The 19,705-nt window shown below is 44.3% G+C and overlaps 1 long non-coding RNA gene across 1 annotated transcript in view; it reads right to left on the bottom strand.

The window, feature by feature from the left end:
- Positions 1 to 244: 244 nt before the first annotated feature.
- The window catches only part of LOC133383468 (uncharacterized), a 22,259-nt gene continuing 2,798 nt past the window's right edge, over positions 245 to 19,705 (bottom strand). The window contains exons 2-3 of the long non-coding RNA XR_009762305.1: positions 8,153 to 8,331; positions 245 to 7,983 (exon numbers count right to left, since the gene is read on the bottom strand). This is a non-coding gene — a long non-coding RNA (uncharacterized LOC133383468). The remainder of the gene's footprint in view (positions 7,984 to 8,152; positions 8,332 to 19,705) is intronic.

The raw sequence follows: 19,705 nt of genomic DNA, 5'->3' as shown, positions 1-19,705 counted from the left end.
TTTCTACTAAGTCCATTAATTTCAGTAGCCATTCTTCCATTGTTGGTATTGATTCCATTTTCCACTTTTGTGCATATAATAATCTTGCTGCCGTAATCATATATAATAATATTCTTCCATATTTCTTTTCTATTTGTTTATCCATAAAACCCAGTAAAAAAAATTCTGGTTTTGACTGAATATTTATCTTTAAAATTTTTTGCATCTTCCTACCTATCTGTGCCCAGAATAATTTCGCCTTTTTACATGACCACCACATATGATAAAAAGATCCTTCTTGTTGTTTACATTTCCAACAAACATTAGAGACATTACTATACATTTTTGACAGCTTTTCTGGAGTCATGTACCAACGGTACATCATTTTATAAAAATTTTCTTTAAGATTATAACATAATGTAAATTTCAAGCCTTTTTTCCACATATTTTCCCATTGATCCATTTGTATGTTATGACCAAAAATTTTTGCCCACTTTACCATGCACTCTTTTACTTGTTCTTCCTCCATATCCATTTTCAATAAAAGTTTATACATTTTTGCAATTATGTTTTCATCATTTGTATACAAACCTATTTCAAAATCAGATTTACTTATTTCAAACCCATACATTTTCTTGTCCATTTTATATCTTTCTAACAATTGTAAATAGGCAAACCAATGAAAACTATATCCTTCCTTTATCAATTGTTCTCTCTCTTTCATTGTGTATTCTCCATGTACATTTTCTAATAGTGGAAACTGACCAATCTTGAACATGCTGTCACAAATATGGACAATACATTGCCCAAAAAACAAAAAAAGGGGGGAGCCAAGAAAATGAGGAGGAGATGATGGCAATGACAATTCTGGAAGCCAATGCTGTTAAATGTGTGGAAATAACTGATCTCTTCTGTCCTCATCCACGGGCAGAGCAATCCATCTCATGGGAGGCTGGCGGGAGCAAAGCTGGCACTAGCAGAAGGGGCCACCACATCCAGCTACCATTTAGGATCCTTTGGGAGGGGAGGACACTGGCTGCACCAGCAGGGCACAGAAAAAGGAAATGAAATACATGTTTCCTTCCACCACCGCTTTTCCTGGCTGCCAGGATGGAGGGCCGTGGGAGGGAGCCAAACAGGACCTGGATGTAGCATAAGAAAGAAAATGCACTGGCAATTCAATTGATGGGACAGCAAATATGCAAGGACAGCATGAAGATGTGGCTACATCAACAGAGTCTTTAGACCAAATTAATGTCTGGTGCTAAGCATATGCACTACATGTTGTACTTGCAGGTACTACAAGGGCTGTGATTACAAGTGCATTGCTATGTGCTTTCCACGGTTTATTCAAGAGTCATATCAATTACATAGGAAAATGTAAGTTGGGACACTCGCCATGAAAGACTCTCAGTGATTGATTTGGGGGCTTTTTAGTTTAGAGAAAAGGTGAGTCAGAGGAGACATGATAGAAGTGTTTAAAATTATGCATGGCATTGAGAAAGTGGATAGAGAAAAGTTCTTCTCCCTTTCTCATAACACTAGAACTCGTGGACATTCAAAGAAGCTGAATGTTGGAAGATTCAGGACAGACAAAAGGAAGTACTTCTTTACTCAGCGCATAGTTAAACTATGGAATTTGCTCCTTAAGACGCAGTAATGGCCACCAGCTTGGATGGCTTTAAAAGAAGATTAGACAAATTCATGGAGGACAGGGCTATCAATGGCTACTAGCCATGATGGCTGTGCTCTGCACCCTAGTCAGAGGCAGCATGCTTCTGAAGACCAGTTGCCGGAAGCCTCAGGAGGGGAGAGTGTTCTTGCACTCGGGTCCTGCTTGTGGGCTTCCCCCGGGCACCTGGTTGGCCACTGTGAGAACAGGATGCTAGACTAGATGGGCCACTGGCCTGATCCAGCAGGCTCTTCTTATGTTCTTATGATTAAACCCACTGGTGCTCTAAAGATGCAGCACTGGGAAAAATATTTGGATCATTTTCAAATCCAGATTCTGCTTTTATACATTGACCTTATTGGCAAAGGTTCAAGACAAACTGAGATCTAGACTTGACATGCACACAGAGGTGAAAGCATATACTGTATAGAATTGCTGCTTAATTACAATATAGTTCTCCCAACTCAAATATTTCTGTGCATATTTGAATTGACATCACCATTTTCAAAATACCTACAAATAAATGACAAGCTGCAAGAATCCCGTTCCGCGCCCGGTACCTGCCGGGCTAAGGGGCGAGTTTGCGGCCGCAGCCGAAGCCTAGGCCGCCATGGTGGGGGATGTGTGTGTGCACGCAGCACGCCGGCGCGCCTGCGTGACACACAATAGGAAGCGGGGCTGCTGAAGGCCATTTAAGGCCGCTCCGCCAGCCTCCCGCCCTCCTTTGAATTTTGGCGGCGAGGCTTTCGGCGCGGCAAGGCCTGCGGCGCGGTGAGGCCTTGCAGCGTCGGGCAAAGCATCCAGCTCAGCAGCCTTGCAACGGGGAGGCTCTGGCCGAGGGAGGCCTTACAACGGGGAGGTTTAACGGCGGCGGCAGCGGCGAGGTCTTCTGAGGGCGTGCGTGGCGCATTCAGCGCACGTGGCTTCCCTTGTTTTTTCTTGGGCGGCGTTGAGGCGGCGAGCCCTTCAGTGGCGGCGGGGTTTGGTGCTGCTAGTGTCAACGGCAGTGAGGCACCTGGCTCGGCAGGGTTGAGGCTGCCAGCTTTTGGCCGTGGGAGGCAGCGGGGCTCCTGGCCGGGGAGGCCTTCTGGAGGTATCGAGGCTCGTGGCTCTCGGCCCAGTGGGGCGCGGCGGTAGCAGCAGCAGCTCCCCGGCGGTGGCAAGCCCTGGAGACAGTGGCAGATACAAGGCATTACGGGCGGCTCAAGAGCACAGGCGAGGCGGCCTTTGGCTGTGTTCTTTCCTCGAGGGTTCCTCAAGGGGATCCCCGTGGGGGTGGGTGGGAAAGATCATCAGCCCCTCACCCCACCACATAGTAGGGGAATTGGGTGCTGGGCACCAGCTCCATCACACCCCCTATTTGGTCACTTGGTGGCCCAGGAGGCCTGGATTGTCTGGGGCTGGACAAGGGAGCCAATGGGTTGGTGACTGGGGGGGTGCAGGATGAGAAGAGGGCACAGTCCAGCCGGGCTGTGAAGGTGCTGGGTCTCCCTTTAGTGCTTCCTCACGCTTACCACCTTTCCTTTCTGGAGGAGGCACTCCCCTGGCTTCTGCAATGGGGCATAGGCTGGGGGAGGGGTTAGCGGAAGGGGATAGACCCAGCTACACGCTTAATCTCAGGATGCCACCCAAAAAGGGCAAAGTGGGCCAGAAGGGCAGGGCCCCCAGGGCGGAGGGTAGACGCCCACCCCCAGCTGTGGAGGAGTGAAACATAGCCAATGCACTTCATGTGTTTTATTGCTAGGATTATTCTACCATTTGCAGGGGTCTCAGACCCTGGAGATGAAGGAGTGCAGCTCAGTAACAGATCACTTGCTTTGCATGCCGAGGGTCCTCAGGTTCAGCCCTCAGCACCTCCAGTTAGGGCCAGGAGATACTTCTATGGGGGCCCCCTCGCCCACTACAGAAAGTGAAATAGGAATAGACTCCTTTTCTTGATACTGAAGAGTATTTTTAGTTTAAACCGAATGTTCCTTTTCATTTACCAATTACCTAGAGTGGTACTGGGCTATCTGACACTGGGGACATTCCAGAGGCAGCTGGACAGCCAGGGGTGGGGATGCTTTTATTAGGGATGTACTGAAACGGCCATTCCACTTCCACACTGTCTTTGCAAACCAGGAAAATTTGGAGAAGGGGTTAGTCAATTAGGGAGAACTTGAAGATGAGAGGGGCAAAATTTGCCTGTACCCTAGAAAGATGCTCTGTTATAACGTGGCAATATTCTGAGATATATTCTAAAAGATAATGGGGGTGATGTTTCGTCCCAGAGCATTTGGGGAGAAACATATGGTGGCCATCAGTTGGACGCCATTTGGATTGGATCAATGCAATGACATTACGAAGAGCAGAGGCTTTTTGGGGAGGGCAGGTGGCAGCTGGAGACAGAAAGGAGGCTGCAGGAGCCAGTAGGAATCCCAGTTAGTGCTGCAACCCCACCTCCAAAACTACCTCAACCCCGCTAATGCAAAGGGAGCTCATCCCCTCTTTTCACTGTCAAGCTTTCCCTCCCCAAATACATTCTTCAAAACCCAGGTAAGAATATACAAACCTTTCCATTAGTTAAGTCCTATAAACCTCAGTCCAGAGACCCATTTAACCTGTGATATTCTGAGTAAACATACTTAGGATTCTGCTGTATGGGTGCAATCATGTGCACCCTTCCGTGGGAAGAAGTAACAATACACTCGGTGGGATTTTCTCATAAGTAAGTATGCATAGAATTGGTCCAAGTCATATTTCTCTGAGTAAATTATTTAAACATAATGGAATTATTTTCAGTAATCATGTACAGGCTGCACATTTGCTTGCATCTTCTCTTTAGCTAGTTTGCAAACTGGCTGTGGATGAGATGGCCACCTTTTTGCAGGCCACTAGTCCTGTGCTTTTTGGGAGTCGTTTGATCTGCAGACATTGGAGGATGACATTGCTCAGCTCCATGCCATCTAATAACTGCTGAATATGAACCCGCAATTGAAGTCACAACAAGCCAGAAGGATAGCAGAGGCTGCTCAAGGAAAGTGTCTCTTTCCAGCTAAGCTCGAGGTGCTATGGACCCTGCTGGCAGACTGCCCAGTTTATGGGGAGACTCAATTTATGATGCGGTTTTTTCTTTATTAGGCGGTTCTTCTGGATCCTATACTGTGGCCCCTGGCTTGCCCTTATGGCCGGCAATCTTAAATCAATCTTAGGTACAGACGCACTGGTCCAGGGGATGATTGATAAAGACATACAGTTGGGCAGGGTTATTGGCCCCTTCCCATCATCCCCTACCTCTGCTCTCACAATGCCCCCCCCATAGGGCCCAATGTGGCAGTGGGCGGAGTCTACCTGATTCATCATCCATCATACAAGTGGGGTCAGTCAGTAATGGCTTCATACCAGATAGACTATGCACAGTGCACTACACTGCATTCCATATGGTGCGCGCCTGTGGCAGAGGTGCCTTAGGGGCAAGTGTGGCAGCTAATCTGCCTGCATTGCCGGCTGTTGAGTTTTGCCTTTTAGGTCGACTAGGCAGCAGAGCATTACCTATGGGCTGCTGTATTCTTGTATGGAGCACTTCAGCTCCTTCTTGGAAGGGACAGTCAGGAGACGAGGGGGCTCTGAAGCAGTGGGGCACTATGTTCATGATTTACGGTTCACGGGTAGGGCAGACTCTGGGTGCATGTTAGCACCTGATGGCACCGTTTATGGCGTGGCTATGAACGGGGGGGTTCCTTTGGCAGCTGGGAAAATGGAGGATCCGGCCCCAGGGTTCACCTTCCAGGGTATTAAGATTGTCTCTTTGACCCAGGGCTGCAGGCTGCCTGGGAAAAGGGCTTGAACTGTTGCAGATCAAGATGCTGGAGTTGTCAGGGTCTGGGAAAGTGTTGGTTTTCTGCGCTTCAGGTGTTGGGGGCCTTCTACGGTGGGGTTTATGGTGCCAGAACAGGGATGTCACAGCCTTACCACAGCTTCAGGGTTTGTTTTTTGGCTGCCTTATGCGCCAACCTGCGGTGTGGCCCCCCCTTTCTGGCAGTGTGTCAATGGTGTTTTTAGTTAGAGGAGAGACCGACTCTGGGGGGGAGAACTGCTAGTCCCATACCACACACTGGGTGATGGGGGAGGGGAGTCAGATATGACCATATGCCTATCTGTTGCTCCAGGATGCTCACCAGCTATCAAAGGGCAGGAGGTGATTTCTGGGAGTTAGGGGCTGGCAGGGGCTAGGCAAAGTGTGGCCTATTCCTATTAATCACGTGCAGGAATTCATCATGGATGGTAGGAGTAAAGTCCGTCAGTGTGTTGCAAGGTAGGCTGGCCTTTGGGACCATCCAGACGGCTTGGGATACGTCATGTGCTGTCCGGCCGGCCCATGCACAACACTGTACCCCTTATCCCCATCCTCCGTGTTCACCTGACCCGCCAGGGATTGTTGGTCAGGGAGGTGCCCTGTGACCAGCAGTTGCGTGCAGCGGCCCTCACACTTAATTTTGGAGCCTTCTGGATGGAGGGCCGGAGTGTTTGGGTCCAGGTCAGACTTCCCTACGAGCCATCCTGCTGTCCGAGGTTTGTTTCCAGGAGGACCAGGGGCACAAGAGGCTCACCATTATTTTATCCTGCCCCAGGACTGGACACTTGTCCCGTGAGGGTGTCACAGTGTTTCTTGGCCTGTAGCTACAGGCCCGGTTGCCTGATACTCAGGGGGAGGGATCTCCCCTCATAAAGTTTCGGTCTAGCGTTGCAGAGCCTGGGAGCAGACACATGGGGTTTTGGTGGACATGCTCCTATGGAAATGGGGCTGCATACCCGGCAGGGGAATTACCTACCTGGGGTGGTCTATTTGGTTTGGTATATGCAGATGTAGGTCGTCAGAAGGTGGAATTATGGAGCACATGGAGTACATTCACCGCTAGAGCGAGTCTGAAGGTCCAGGACCCAACTGTTCACGATTCTTTCTGTTTTTTGGCAGGTTGCTGGATGGGGATGGAGCAGATGCGCAGCCTACTCTGCAGCTATGGCATGATCTTACAGGCTGGCCTTGGGGCCGCAAACGCACATTGGTTCACGGCTGGGCCTCTGATGGTGGGCCACGTTTTGGTGGCTGGGTCGACAGAGTATGCACTGGGATGGTCTCCTACCCATGTTGTTCCAGCAGGGTTGAGTGCGGAAGGTCCTGCAGGTGGTGGTCATTCCCCTGGGTGGGAATGACCTTGGTTACTCAAGGGCAAGGCCCTCAGTGGCAGGCATGTGAGGACATGCAGTTGAGGCGATGATAGCCTCTGGTCGTCTGCCATGGGCAGACATGGAGGGCAAGGCCCTCAGTGGCAGGCATGTGAGGACATGCAGTTGAGGCTACGATAGCCTCTGGTCATCTGCTGGAGGGCAAGGCCCTCAGTGGCAGGCATGTGAGGACATGCAGTTGAGGCGATGATAACCTCTGGTCGTCTGCCATGGGCAGACATGGAGGGCAAGGCCCTCAGTGGCAGGCATGTGAGGACATGCAGTTGAGGCTACGATAGCCTCTGGTCATCTGCTGGAGGGCAAGGCCCTCAGTGGCAGGCATGTGAGGACATGCAGTTGTGAGGCAATGATGGCATCTTCTTGACGGACCTGCAGAGGGGTCTGCACAAGATTCTTATCGGGTGTGGGGTAAAGGGAGACTAAGCAGAGGCTTGTCCCCCTTTTGTGGCAAAGAAGTGCGGGAAAAGGTTTAAAGGGAAAGGGCAGCTAGGTGACACCTTTAGGCACCTTTGGGGGTGATTGGCAGTCTGGGGGCCTGCAGCTCAGGGCTATACGGCCCGGGGACAGAACACAGGTCGCCTTTGGGGCCAACGTGCCTCATCCGCTCGGAGTTTCAGGGCTCCGGGGGGTGGTGATGCGTGTTGGACCCCCCTACACATCTTCAGGGTGTGGCCTGAGCTGGGGTCTGGCACAGGGCAGCCCCGGGCTCAGGCAAGGGTTTGGTTGCCCTATGGCTGCAAGCAGGCTTTGCTTGGATCATCAGAATACTCCCGCACTTGATTTCCCCTCTGCAGGTTCATTATTCTAATTGATTCCGTTTAATAAAGTGGCCCATGATTTAACCCAATTAATGGTGTTTGTGTTTTATTTCGGCAATAGGCCGCAATCCCGTTCCGCGCCCGGTACCTGCCGGGCTAAGGGGCGAGTTTGCAGCCGCAGCCGAAGCCTAGGCCGCCATCGTGGGGGATGTGTGTGTGCACACGGTGCGCCGGCGCGCCTGCGTGACACGCCATAGGAGGCGGGGCTGCTGAAGGCCATTTAAGGCCGCTCCGCCAGCCTCCCGCCCTCCTTCGAATTTTGGCGGCAAGAAAATGAAGATTGCCTTCCTGAAAAAGATTAAGGAAAAAGAAAGCTATGACAAGCCACTGAAGATGAAATCATAACTGATACAATTACAGCTTAATTCTTGACACACTCATCGAGACCATGCATCACCATTTTCTTGCTAACAGAACACTTCATGATATTTTACTTGTCTGGTTTCCAGGAACTTACCTGGCATAAGAAATTGTGGGCTTCAGACATCAGTGCTAGGAGTATTAAGCAAACTGTTGTTTACAATTAATGAAAGAACCAGGATTCAAAATTTGCAGTGTGAATTAACTGGTCTAGTTTTGCACTGGAACAAGCTGTTCAGCAATAGTTGAATATAACATCAGGGTGGAGAGAAATATCTGTGGAAGACAAGATTACTTGGAAATGGACTTGGTGAATAAGACCTGTAACAACTGTACTATTTGTTGCTTTCAAATTCTGCAGTGATATCTGGAACTCTTGAAAAAGTGTTATGCAAAGATATACTTTATTTACACCTTTTTTGATATGAATGTAACATGGCTTTTTATATTGATATTTTGCTATGGACAACCAGGTCTCAAGGCTGAAGATTCTGAGAATTATAGGGTAAGAAGAAGAAGAGAGAAAGGAGCAGTGATGTAGTATGAAGCTGATAGAAAAGGAAAATATGGAAGCTATGGAAACTAAACATCTCAGCCATCAAATTATTATCTTTTTTACTGTAATTATAATCTTGAGTGGTGTCATCGTAATAACGGATGGCAATTCACTGCATAATTTGCTTTGTGATTTCTGAAAACACTATGGCTCTCTGCAAATATGAGATCATACTCACTTGGTTAGTCACAGATCCTTTTAATACACTAATGTACTAGCATATTTTCATTATATTGATGTTATTTCAGCAGTGTTTCTGAAATAAATTATGTGATAGGAAATGTACAGCAACAATTTCAATTTGTAACTTAATATTATTTGGAAAGCTATATATGGAGTTTTAGCTCCACAAAAATGAATAGTTATTAAATAAAATATGCTTGATTTCAATATAGAAATGTTTGAATGCCTTATCTTAAATGTGTCAGATTAAAAACAACAACCAGAGATTCCTTGGGTTCAGTTCATACTGGTGATGATGAAGTAATGGAAGCTATAGAAAATATTAATTAGTTCAGGAAGCTACAACAACACATGGAGGGCATCCGGTCAGGGAAGGCTGGTACATCTAGTAAGACAATGGGACAATTTTTCATATAATCTCTTTATTCTACTATAGAACGCCTGAGAATGATAAACATTTTATAAGTGAGCATAAATATACTTTGAAAACTTTGGAGCATAAAAGGGCAATCAGACTTCATCAGGTTATCATAAGGCTGTGAACATTTCCACCTTCTTTAATCTTGGGAGTATGAATTAACTGACTTTGCTGTCCAGTTTTATTAAACTACAGCTTGATGTTCTTTAAACCATTTTTTCATGTTTAGATTTGATTAATGTGATGTTCACATTAATAGGATTCATTCAAAAGTCTGTTGTGTAAGCAGAAACAAGAAATCAATTTATCCTAGAAATATTTTTATGCATATTCCTTTAGCAAGAAGACCTTTACTGCCTAATTAAAATGAGTACAAACTGGCTGTTCCACATGTTTGCCATGCCTATCTTTTAAGGAACTGTTTAGCAAATGGATAAAAGTGCAAGAGGTTACAGGCTGTAATGGCTACAACTTCGGTTACTTTAATTTCTGGGGCAGTTCAATTTTATGATGCCACTGTAGCAGAGATACAAATACAGGAGGTGGACCAAGCAACATTTGGGGGGTCTCTTATGCCAGTTTCTCCACTATACCACAGTGGTGAATAAGTGTTTAGATTATATTAGATGTATGGAAAGTAGAAGTTCTCTTACATTCTGTTCTTTGTATTCTTACACTAGCAAAAGGGCAGTATTTTTATATAATTTCATGAAATTTACTAGCCTACAAAATGTTTCACTAGCCCACATGACCACACACACCAGTTGTAATGATATGTGGCACACTGATGGCCTGAAAGAAGAAAAAGAGCCAATTCTCTTCCAGCTCTTCTGCCTGTTTGCCTGAAGGCAATTTCCTATTCACCCCCACATCTCACAAATAGCCGTTTACTTAGTCTGCAGTAGGTTTGTTAATAATCTGTCTCTGTCCACATTTGGACAGTTTGCAGTGGAACAACAGCATATACCCAACACCAACAAAGTAGTTCCACAATTCAAGTCAGCATGAAATGGGATTGAATAGATGTGGGTGGAGCTACGTAGTTCTAGTACAGCAAACATATCAGCAACTTCAGGCTGATACCTGCTTGCTAAAGGACAGGCATAACATGTGAATTTAAAACATCAGAGGTAACATGATCGTAATGCAAAAATAGCACAAAGTGAAAAAGAGGCATGGAAGGCAATATAAAAGAAAACATGTTATTAATGCCCGACGCCTCCACACACAAACTCCTTTCCACCTATCCCAATGCTTCCTTTCTCTCTCCCTATGGTGATGAGTCACAATTTGCTTCACATTTATCTTACCCCTTTTGTGTTTATTCTGAGTTCCTTCCACGGAGCCTTGTGCAGACATTAATTTTGAATATATCTGGGGAATTCAAGCCATTCCAACAGTGCAGAATACTGTACCTTGCGGGCTATTAAACTCATTCAAAAACTATGGCTACAATCCTAACCCCACTTACCTGGGACTAAGCCCCATTGAACTCAGTAGGACTTACTTCCAATGGGACGTTGTTAGGCGTGTATTTATATGATTTACAGATGGTTGATGTCCGACCTGCCCTAGATGGGGTTACACTCCCCCTAAAGGAGCAGGTCCGTAGTTTGGGGGTCTTATTAGATCCGCTCCTGTCACTGGAGGCTCAAGTAGCCTCGGTGGCACGGAATGCGTTCTACCAGCTTCGGCTGGTAGCCCAACTACGACCCTATCTGGATAGGGAGAACCTTGCCACAGTTATCCATGCTCTGGTAACCTCTAGATTGGACTACTGTAATGCACTCTACGTAGGGTTACCTCTGAAGATGGTTCGGAAACTTCAGCTGGTGCAGAATGCTGCGGCCAGAGTTCTTACTGGGACAAAAAAATTTGATCATATAACACCTGTCCTGGCCCAGCTGCACTGGCTACCAATATGTTTCCGGGCCAGATTCAAAGTGTTGGTTCTTACCTATAAAGCCCTTAACGGCATTGGACCGCAATACCTGGTGGAACGCCTCTCCCGCTATGTACCTACCCGGTCGCTGCGCTCGACGTCGAAGGCCCTTCTCCGTGTCCCAACGCATAGGGAGGCACGGAGAACGATAACTAGAGCTAGGGCCTTCTCAGTGGTGGCCCCCGAACTATGGAATGCCCTCCCTGATGAGATACGCCTGGCGCCTTCTTTGCTATCTTTTCGGCGCCAGGTAAAGACCTACCTCTTCGCCCAGGCATTTTAGGCATTTTAAAAATTTAAAAATTTGAATTTAAAATTGAAAATTTTTAATTATGTTTTATTGTGTTTTTGTATTTACCTGTTTTATCATGCTGTACACCGCCCTGGGAGCTTATTGCTATAGGGCGGTCTAAAAATGTAATAAAATAAATAAATAAATAAATAATTTAACTTGCATAATGAGAATTAAGATTCTGCTATGAAGCCAAATGCTGCTATAGCTGTTATGTTGAAGAAATCAGAACTGCATTATTCAGAGCACAATATTAATTTATGCACCAAGGGTAGTTTAATTAGACAAAATATAATCTACAAATGCAAAGCAATATTATATCTCTGTATGAACTCGATACTCATTTTTTGGACCTCAGTAAATGCAATCTAGAAATTATCAGGGGCAAAGGACTTATATATTCTCTGAAGTTGCCGGAGGAATTAAATTTATATGTGCTTTAAACTTCAGAATCTAAAGTGTGTACAGAGGTTCTCAACTATTTTAGTTCAGATTCTGAGATTTTAATAGACATATGTAATAGGCTTCTTAAAAAGTAGCCTAAATTCAACGCATAGATTAGAGGTGCCAATCTATGGCTTGTGAACAAAATGTGCAGCTCATGTATGGCTTTGGGATTAAGAGGAGGCTGTACCTAGGCAACCCCCTCCCCCCAGTTCCTGCATAATTGGTCTCTGGAATTCATCCTGCAATTGTGGGATACCTTGCAAAAAAAATCCTGAATACTGCCAGTTCACACATCATGTTTCTTCACTTCACTGTGGTCCCACATGCATCTGAGGATGTTTATGCAGAGAATAGCAGCCAAAGCAACTATATGAAACTCCAATAGTAGTGCAGGGAGCATTGTCTGATAACAAAGCAACCACCCACATAAACATGTTCAGGATCAAGATAATTTAATCCAGAAACTGGATTAACACACATAGTGAATGAAAACCCTCTGTCCACAGAACTAGTCCAGCAAGGGCAGCAACAGCTGGGCAGGTGGGTTTTTTTTGTTTTTTTACACAGTATAGCCAATGTGGTTCAACACTATTCTGGAAAGAACACTATCTTGTCCAGAATAGGATGTAATAGCTAATGGCTATAATTCTAAACATTTGATCTGGCAGTCTTCAGCAGATTTCAATAAAGCTCTGCTGGTAAAGAATCTGTTTATGAGCCACAGCCTCCTCTTGCAGGTTCTATAAAGTATGTCAGCAAAGTAGAACAAGTTATCTAAAAAAAACAAAGTAGAGCCTGCTGGATCGGGCCAATCGCCCATCTACCAGATATCTATGGGAAGCCTGAAAGAAGGATCTGAGCACAACAGCACTCTCCCCTCCTGCGGTTTCCAGCAACTGGTATTCAGGAGCATACTGCCTCTGAGAGCGGAGGTAGAACTTAGCCATTAGGGTAGTAACCACTGATCTGTTTAGGCATGCCTAGGCATGTTTTATGATGAAAACTAAACTGAAATTTGACGTTTTTACTGTGCTCCACAGAACACTCTACTGGTTCAAACTCTCTTAATTTCAGCACCCCACCATCAACCTGAGGCTAGACCAGTCCATGGAAGAGGCCCACTTTCTGGAAACAGCTGTGCAACTACATAATGGATATATGAACACCACTTTGTATAGGGAAACTGGCTGACTGCTCCACTGACTGAACACCCAAAATATACATTGTCTACAGCCAAGCCCTACAATACAACCACATCTTTTCAGACTCACAGAGGCTCCCAACTTAAGAATTTACATCAGGCCTTCCTCAAACTACAATACCACCCAAAGAGGTGGGGAAAAACAGATCAACAAAGCCAGACTGGTATCCAGAAATAATATACTACAGGAATTATAGCTAAACTGCTTGATGGTTTGTAAAGTACTTGTCCATAATATTTGCACTGATATGCTTGGAAACATTGTGGAAGTGTGGGATAAAGAGGTGATAAACAAATGCTTTGGTTTAGGAAATTTGATCTCAGTTTTTCCCTATAACTATAAATGGGTAATATCCAGTGCTAGTCAGGGGTGTAATCATCCAGGGTTGTTGGGGGTTGTAGATCAGTTACTTTTTTGGGAGCAGGGTCCTAGCCAGGTCCCTAAGTATGGGCCAAACAACATGAAAAGGAACATGTTAGCCATTGAGATGAGTCCTTGTCCTTTCGTGCCAATCAGAGTGAATCAGCCACTGAGAAGAGTTTTCTTAGTGGCTAACACACAGGCTCCCCTTTCATGCTGATTGGCTCCTAGGGATGTCTGTTGTAGTGTAGTGTGGACCTGCGAGATGACAGGGAGACAAGGAAAAAGGGGTCTTGGCTGTGAGGGTGTATGGACTGACTATCATGAGGGCACCCTGCATCTGAATTTTCCACTAAACTAATGGTGCTAGTCACACCCAGACTGATTGAAATAAATGGAATTAAGCATGGAAGCGATGTGCATCAGTAGCAGGACATCTGGCTTGCATGCAGAATGCCCCAGGTTCAATCCCTAGCATCTTCAGGAAGGGCTGGGAGAGACTTCTGCCTCAAACCTTGGAGACCTGCTGTCAGTCATTACTGTACAGTGCAGATAATACTGACCTAGATACACCAATGGGTCTGACTCCGTATGGCAGCTTCTTATGCTCCACTGGTTTCAATGGGTTAAAATGATTAATGTTTGCATATCATGTAATATATCTGTGTTTGTGTACATTAGTATCCTCATCCTTATCACCAGCCACCAGAGAACATGAGTAAGGTATCCTCATGTATGTAAAGGCTACAGGATTATCCCATCTGCCATCAGTATATTAGTGCAGGAGGTTTATCTTTTAACTGAGTAAAGCATTGTGTTATTTATGATACTCTAAAGCCAATGCTCAATGTCAGAATGGAATGGTTCCTAGCATCTTTAGCCCAGGAAAACAGGAAAGGTTCTGGGGAACTCAAGATAGACTCAGTGGAGATAGGCAGATTTACATGATGGCTTCTGCATAAGAAAAGATAAGGCTGATGGAAAGGAATACTGTGTAAATTATTGACTTAGACATTTTAATATCTTGCCTGCTCCATATCCCAAAGGCTCAGGCTGAATAACAATAAGTTAAAGATGTAAACATAAAATGTCCAATTAAAATTAGGCATATAAAATATAAGTATTAAATTCTTCCTTTTGATAATATGCTTTATATGGGACTGCTTTCAGTCACTGATTGGAAGCTCCACCCCACCGGTGAAAAGCCAGCACAAAGAAAAAAACTCTTACAATGTTTCAGAAATAAATCTCCAGGAGAAGGCCATTCTACAATTAAGTAAAGTCACTAAAAACATACCTCTGTCTGCCCTTCCTATACAGACTTGGTACACAGATGTGAAGCTCAAGAGCATCCTTTGCCACTATTAAAGAGCATGATGGGAAAACATCAAGGGATTGTATCCAATGGTGGCTTTGTGCTAATGAAAAGCATTTCATAAGGCATGGCACCTGGATTTTGCAGCACCCTGCTCCATATCCCATCGTGTTCTGATGGGTATTTCAATCCTCAGGAGCAGCTTTTTGGGGGTGGGGGTACAGTGGCTAGGGAGGATCAGCCATATCTGAGTTCTGCTAATGCAAAACCATCACTGATACCACGCAGACAGTTTAGAGGTTTATGTGTCAAAACTTAAGACCTTGAATTATTATGCTCAGAAGGCAACAGGGAGCTACTGCAGATACTTGAGCCTTCTTAAGGAAAAGATGGGGAACCTCTGGTCAGGCTTGAATCTAATCCCTGGCACTCACTCTAGGTTATCCCCTTTCTCTCATCAACTCATTGCCCCCTCCCACAAGAACATCAAGCTTGCCTGCAGGAAGAGCTCAGCTTCTGTATTGGCAAAGGAAGTATCTTCCATCTCTTTGCAATCAGTATGGAAGCAGGTTGTGCTGGTGAAGCAGAGATAATGTGTTCTGCTGTGTCAGCCTGATGTAACTGGCCATGGAGGAAGAGCTCTCTCCCTTTTTAAATAGCCAGCTTGCTGCTATCATGGAGTGAACAGAATGGGCAGGTGAGGGGGTCAATCAATCAGTACACAACATAAAAGCTAGATATGTGTCTGATAAAGTGGTGTGTATGTTGTGTGAAAGAGGGGGGGTGAGAGACAGAGAGGTATGTATGAATGTGTGTGTGTGCATTTATATGTTTTGGCCCCACCCACTTTGGGCTTGGAGTTTTTTCTCAAGGGAGAATGTTCCCTACTCCTGGATTAGGATATTCCTGTAAGAAAGCAGGCTGCTGTGTTGAAAACAATGCTGTGGTTATATCCTGGCTAGATTATTGTAATGCACTGTATGTTGGGTTGCCTTTGAAACCTGTTTTGAAACTTCAATTGGTACCAAATGTGTACCAATGTGGTAGTAAGAATGCTTGTAGGAGCTAAATTATTAGAACATAATGTATCTGTTCTGTACCATTTACAATGGCTACCTATTTGTTTCTGGGTGCTGATATTGGTCTTTAAAGGCTGAAATGGTTTGGGACCATGTTACCTGAAGGACCACCTGCACCCATTTGAGCCTGCCCAAGCTGTGTTCTGTGGACTGTCAGTAAGAGAAGTTTGGCTGACAGGTACCAGAATCAGGGTTTTTTAAGTGGTGACACTTAATATGATCCCCCAGAAAGCATACATGGTTTCTCCTTAGTGATTTTTAAAAAGACTCTCAAGACATATTAATTTTGATCTGCATTTTATTTTTTTTATTACATGCTGAGTGTCTTTTTTCTTTTAGACTCATGTTTTAAACTGTAGAGTTTTATGTATAATACCTGTATGCTGCCTTGTGGGAACAGTTGTCTGAAAAGAAGGGCTGTAAATATTTTACATACATAGAACAGGGTGGTTCATGACAGATGCTGTTGGAGGTTGCTGATTCATAGGGTCACCATAAGTCGTAGTTGACTTGAAGGCACATAACAACATATTTTAACAAATAAATAAGCTTCCAAATAGTAATCAAGTACAGATGCACATGAAACTCATTATAAGACATAATGAGGGTCCCAAAGGCATAAATGATAACTGCAAGGTATAAATATGACAAAAAAGATTTGTAATCATCTCACTAGATAGATTTTGTGAAAAACACTCTTTTCTCAGCTTTTGAAACTGAGTTAGACTATTGGTCTATCTAGTTCAGTATTACCTATGATTAGCAGCGGCTCTCCAGGGCTCTTTTCCAGCCCTTACTGGATATACCAGGGATTGAACCTTGGACCTTTTGCATACAAAGCATGTGCTCTACCACTGGGCTATGGCCTTCCCCTAATGCTGTGAATTAGTTTAGCCAAAAAAGGCTTGTGTGGCAGTCTTTACCTTTGGCAGGTCCAACTCCCAAGACTTCAGAATAATAGATATTTAAGGTTCTTTTTAACTGAAGGTTCATGTAACAGTGGCACAACCAACATTTATGACAAATTACCAAACATGGTAAACTTGTGTGACTGTTCCTTAGCGTTTTCCTTCCAAAGATCTACATTTTAGTCTGTTCAATGCTACATGTGAAATAACATTTCCTAACCTTAAAAAATTATCAGTCTTTTGCACAATTAGCAGATTATGCTGAGATGAAACTAAATCAGAGTCATTTGAAGAGTTTTATTGGGAAGGCTGAAATGTACCATTCATTCCACTCAGTGATGTTGATTTATTCTTTGTGTGAATATTACTAATCAATTAACTTTTATATGTGGAAGGCAAACTCCTGAGGAAACTGTTGGAATGACCATGGGTTTTTTGTTTTTACTATTTTTTAAATTCATGATTTTTTAATATATATTGTACCATCAGTGCATATAGTGTTTTACAGAGTACAGGAAGGTAGCCCCTTCCTTAGAAGCTTGCAATCTACAATTTAATTTGGGGAGACAGGACCAGTTCCAAGTTTGAAGGGCCCTCATCAAAATGCCCTCTAGTAGCCCCCTCCTATATCAGTGGGCACCATTAGGGTTACGGGCGACAGCAGTGACCAGCAGCAATGTCAGCACCAGGCAGCTTCGACCCACCAATTAATTTTCCCACAATGTCTGAGGGCATTGTAAGAAATTAAAATGGTACTTCCCAGATGCCCAGCACTGGGAGACCAGGGCAGATGTCAGAGCAGAACTGGGCTCTGCCAAATAAAATGTTGTAGTGAATAGTGAGGAAAGACCAGAATCATTCCTGGGTAAGGGGCAATAAAGGTGACCACCCTGGGTCCCGCACTTTGGGGAGACACTCATGCCTGGTGCCAGTGGTCAAGGCAGCATTGCTGCCTAATTGACCCTGCCACCTATCACCTACCCAGAAAAGCTCTCCACCTCCTCCTTTCCAACAGCAAGGCAGGGAGGTAGGAGGGCCTTGCTGGAATTGCTGTTGCTAAAGCAGTGGCAAAAGAAAAGAATGTAAGCCAGTAGGGATAACAAGCAAATGGGGGGGCAGGGAGAAGGGATTGCCACCATCCCACCATCACCATTAAGAGGTGGAAGGGCACAGAAGAGCGATTTGAAACTACTGGACTCAGTAGATTTGATGAGTTGGATTAATTGACATGTTTATTTAGAAAAAAAATTGACTGACATATATCTCAAGGATTGGAAACTTCTCTTTGACTTTTTGTGGAAGATTAAAATGATATGATGTTAATGAGATTTGAAACCAACTAAGATAACTGCTGGAGGAAGGTGATTTTATAATCTATTAAGAGATAGGTCTGTTATATATTATAGATTTATAGTTGAATTATAGTGTTTTGAAATTACTGGATTTAGTAGATTTGATGAGCTGGATTGGCATGTTTATTTAGAAAAAAAATTGATTGATATATTTCTCAAGGATTGGAAACTTCTCTTTGACTTTTTGTGGAATATTAAAATGATATGATGTTAATGAGATTTGAAACCAACTAAGATAACCGCTGGAGGAAGGTGATTTTATAATCTATTAAGAGATAGGTTTGTTATATATTATAGATTTATAGCTGAACTATGACAAATCGGAAGTCAATATTTTTATATATATGTATTTTTTTTTGGTATTGTATTAGTTATTGATTTGTGTTTTCTTTTTGTATTATTTTGGTTTTGAAAATTAGAATAAAAATTAATTGAAAAAAAAAAAGAGGTGGAAGGGCGGCAGAATCAGGGGGAAATGAAGGCAAAGGGGAAGGGGAAGAGGTCATACAAACAGATGTGCCCAGGGCACTTTCCACACCACCCTAGGAAACAGAAGTCTGTAGGTTCTTGATGTATTTTGATATGACCATTTTCAGAGCCTGTGTCTGTCTGCATGCAGTCAGGGCAGTATTTTGGGACAGAAGTTTAAGACCCTAGTCAGCAGAATAAACTGGAGGGTCCCGACCATAGCAAATCTGGGTTACATCTTTAAGCAAGTCAAAGAATGGAATGGAAATGGACTGCCTTCAAGTTGTTTCTGACTTATGGTGACCCTATGAATAGGGTTTTCATGGTAAGTGGTATTCAGAGGGTATTGCCTCCCTCTGAGGCTGAGAGGCAGCGACTGACCCAAGGTCACCCAGTGAGCTTCTTGTCTATGTGGGGATTTGAACCCTGGTCTCCCAGGTTGTAGTCCAGCACCTTAACCACTACACCACACTGGCTCTCAGTCAAATAATATTACCATCTAAAGAAACATTTTCCCCTCTTCCACCCACCCCTGTAAATCCATTCACTCCGGAGTGCCAAAAATACCTATCTGCACCACTGTTTGTATGGACCATGCCAATGAGGGATCTGCAGTTTGCATATTAAGCACAAACAGTGGTGCCAATTTTGGTGCATTGCTTCTGGGAATCTCATATGCTACTTTTAATGTGTCCATTCAAAACACAGATGACAATATATTTACATAATCTAGACTGGAAGGTTCCACAAACTGAGGGGAGATGATTCAGAAAAAAGTACCACAGAGGCAACAGTTTTTAACCTCATCTTTTGTGTGTGTGTCTTGTTTTGTAAATTTGTTTGCTATTTTTATTTATTTATTTATATTTATATCCCACCTTTTCTCCCAGTAGGAGCCCAGGGCAGCACATTTAGGGTTGCCAGGTCAGAAGCATCCCCAAACCTGAGATTTTAGAGGCGGGCCCGAGTGATGTCATGGGGCGGGCCCGAGTGATGTCATTAAGCATGATACATTAAGCATCAATCACAGTTGCTTGGAGCGTACAATTTAAAAAAATATCTGACTGGAAATTAAGCTAGACATCTTAGCTAAAAGATGGAGCCTGGGTAGGGAACATTTAATCTAGC

Source organism: Rhineura floridana, chromosome 4, assembly GCF_030035675.1.
Source record: "Rhineura floridana isolate rRhiFlo1 chromosome 4, rRhiFlo1.hap2, whole genome shotgun sequence".
Classification (NCBI taxonomy): domain Eukaryota; kingdom Metazoa; phylum Chordata; class Lepidosauria; order Squamata; family Rhineuridae; genus Rhineura; species Rhineura floridana.
Note: the sequence above shows the minus strand (reverse complement) of the source record. Positions and strands in the feature narration are given on the sequence as shown.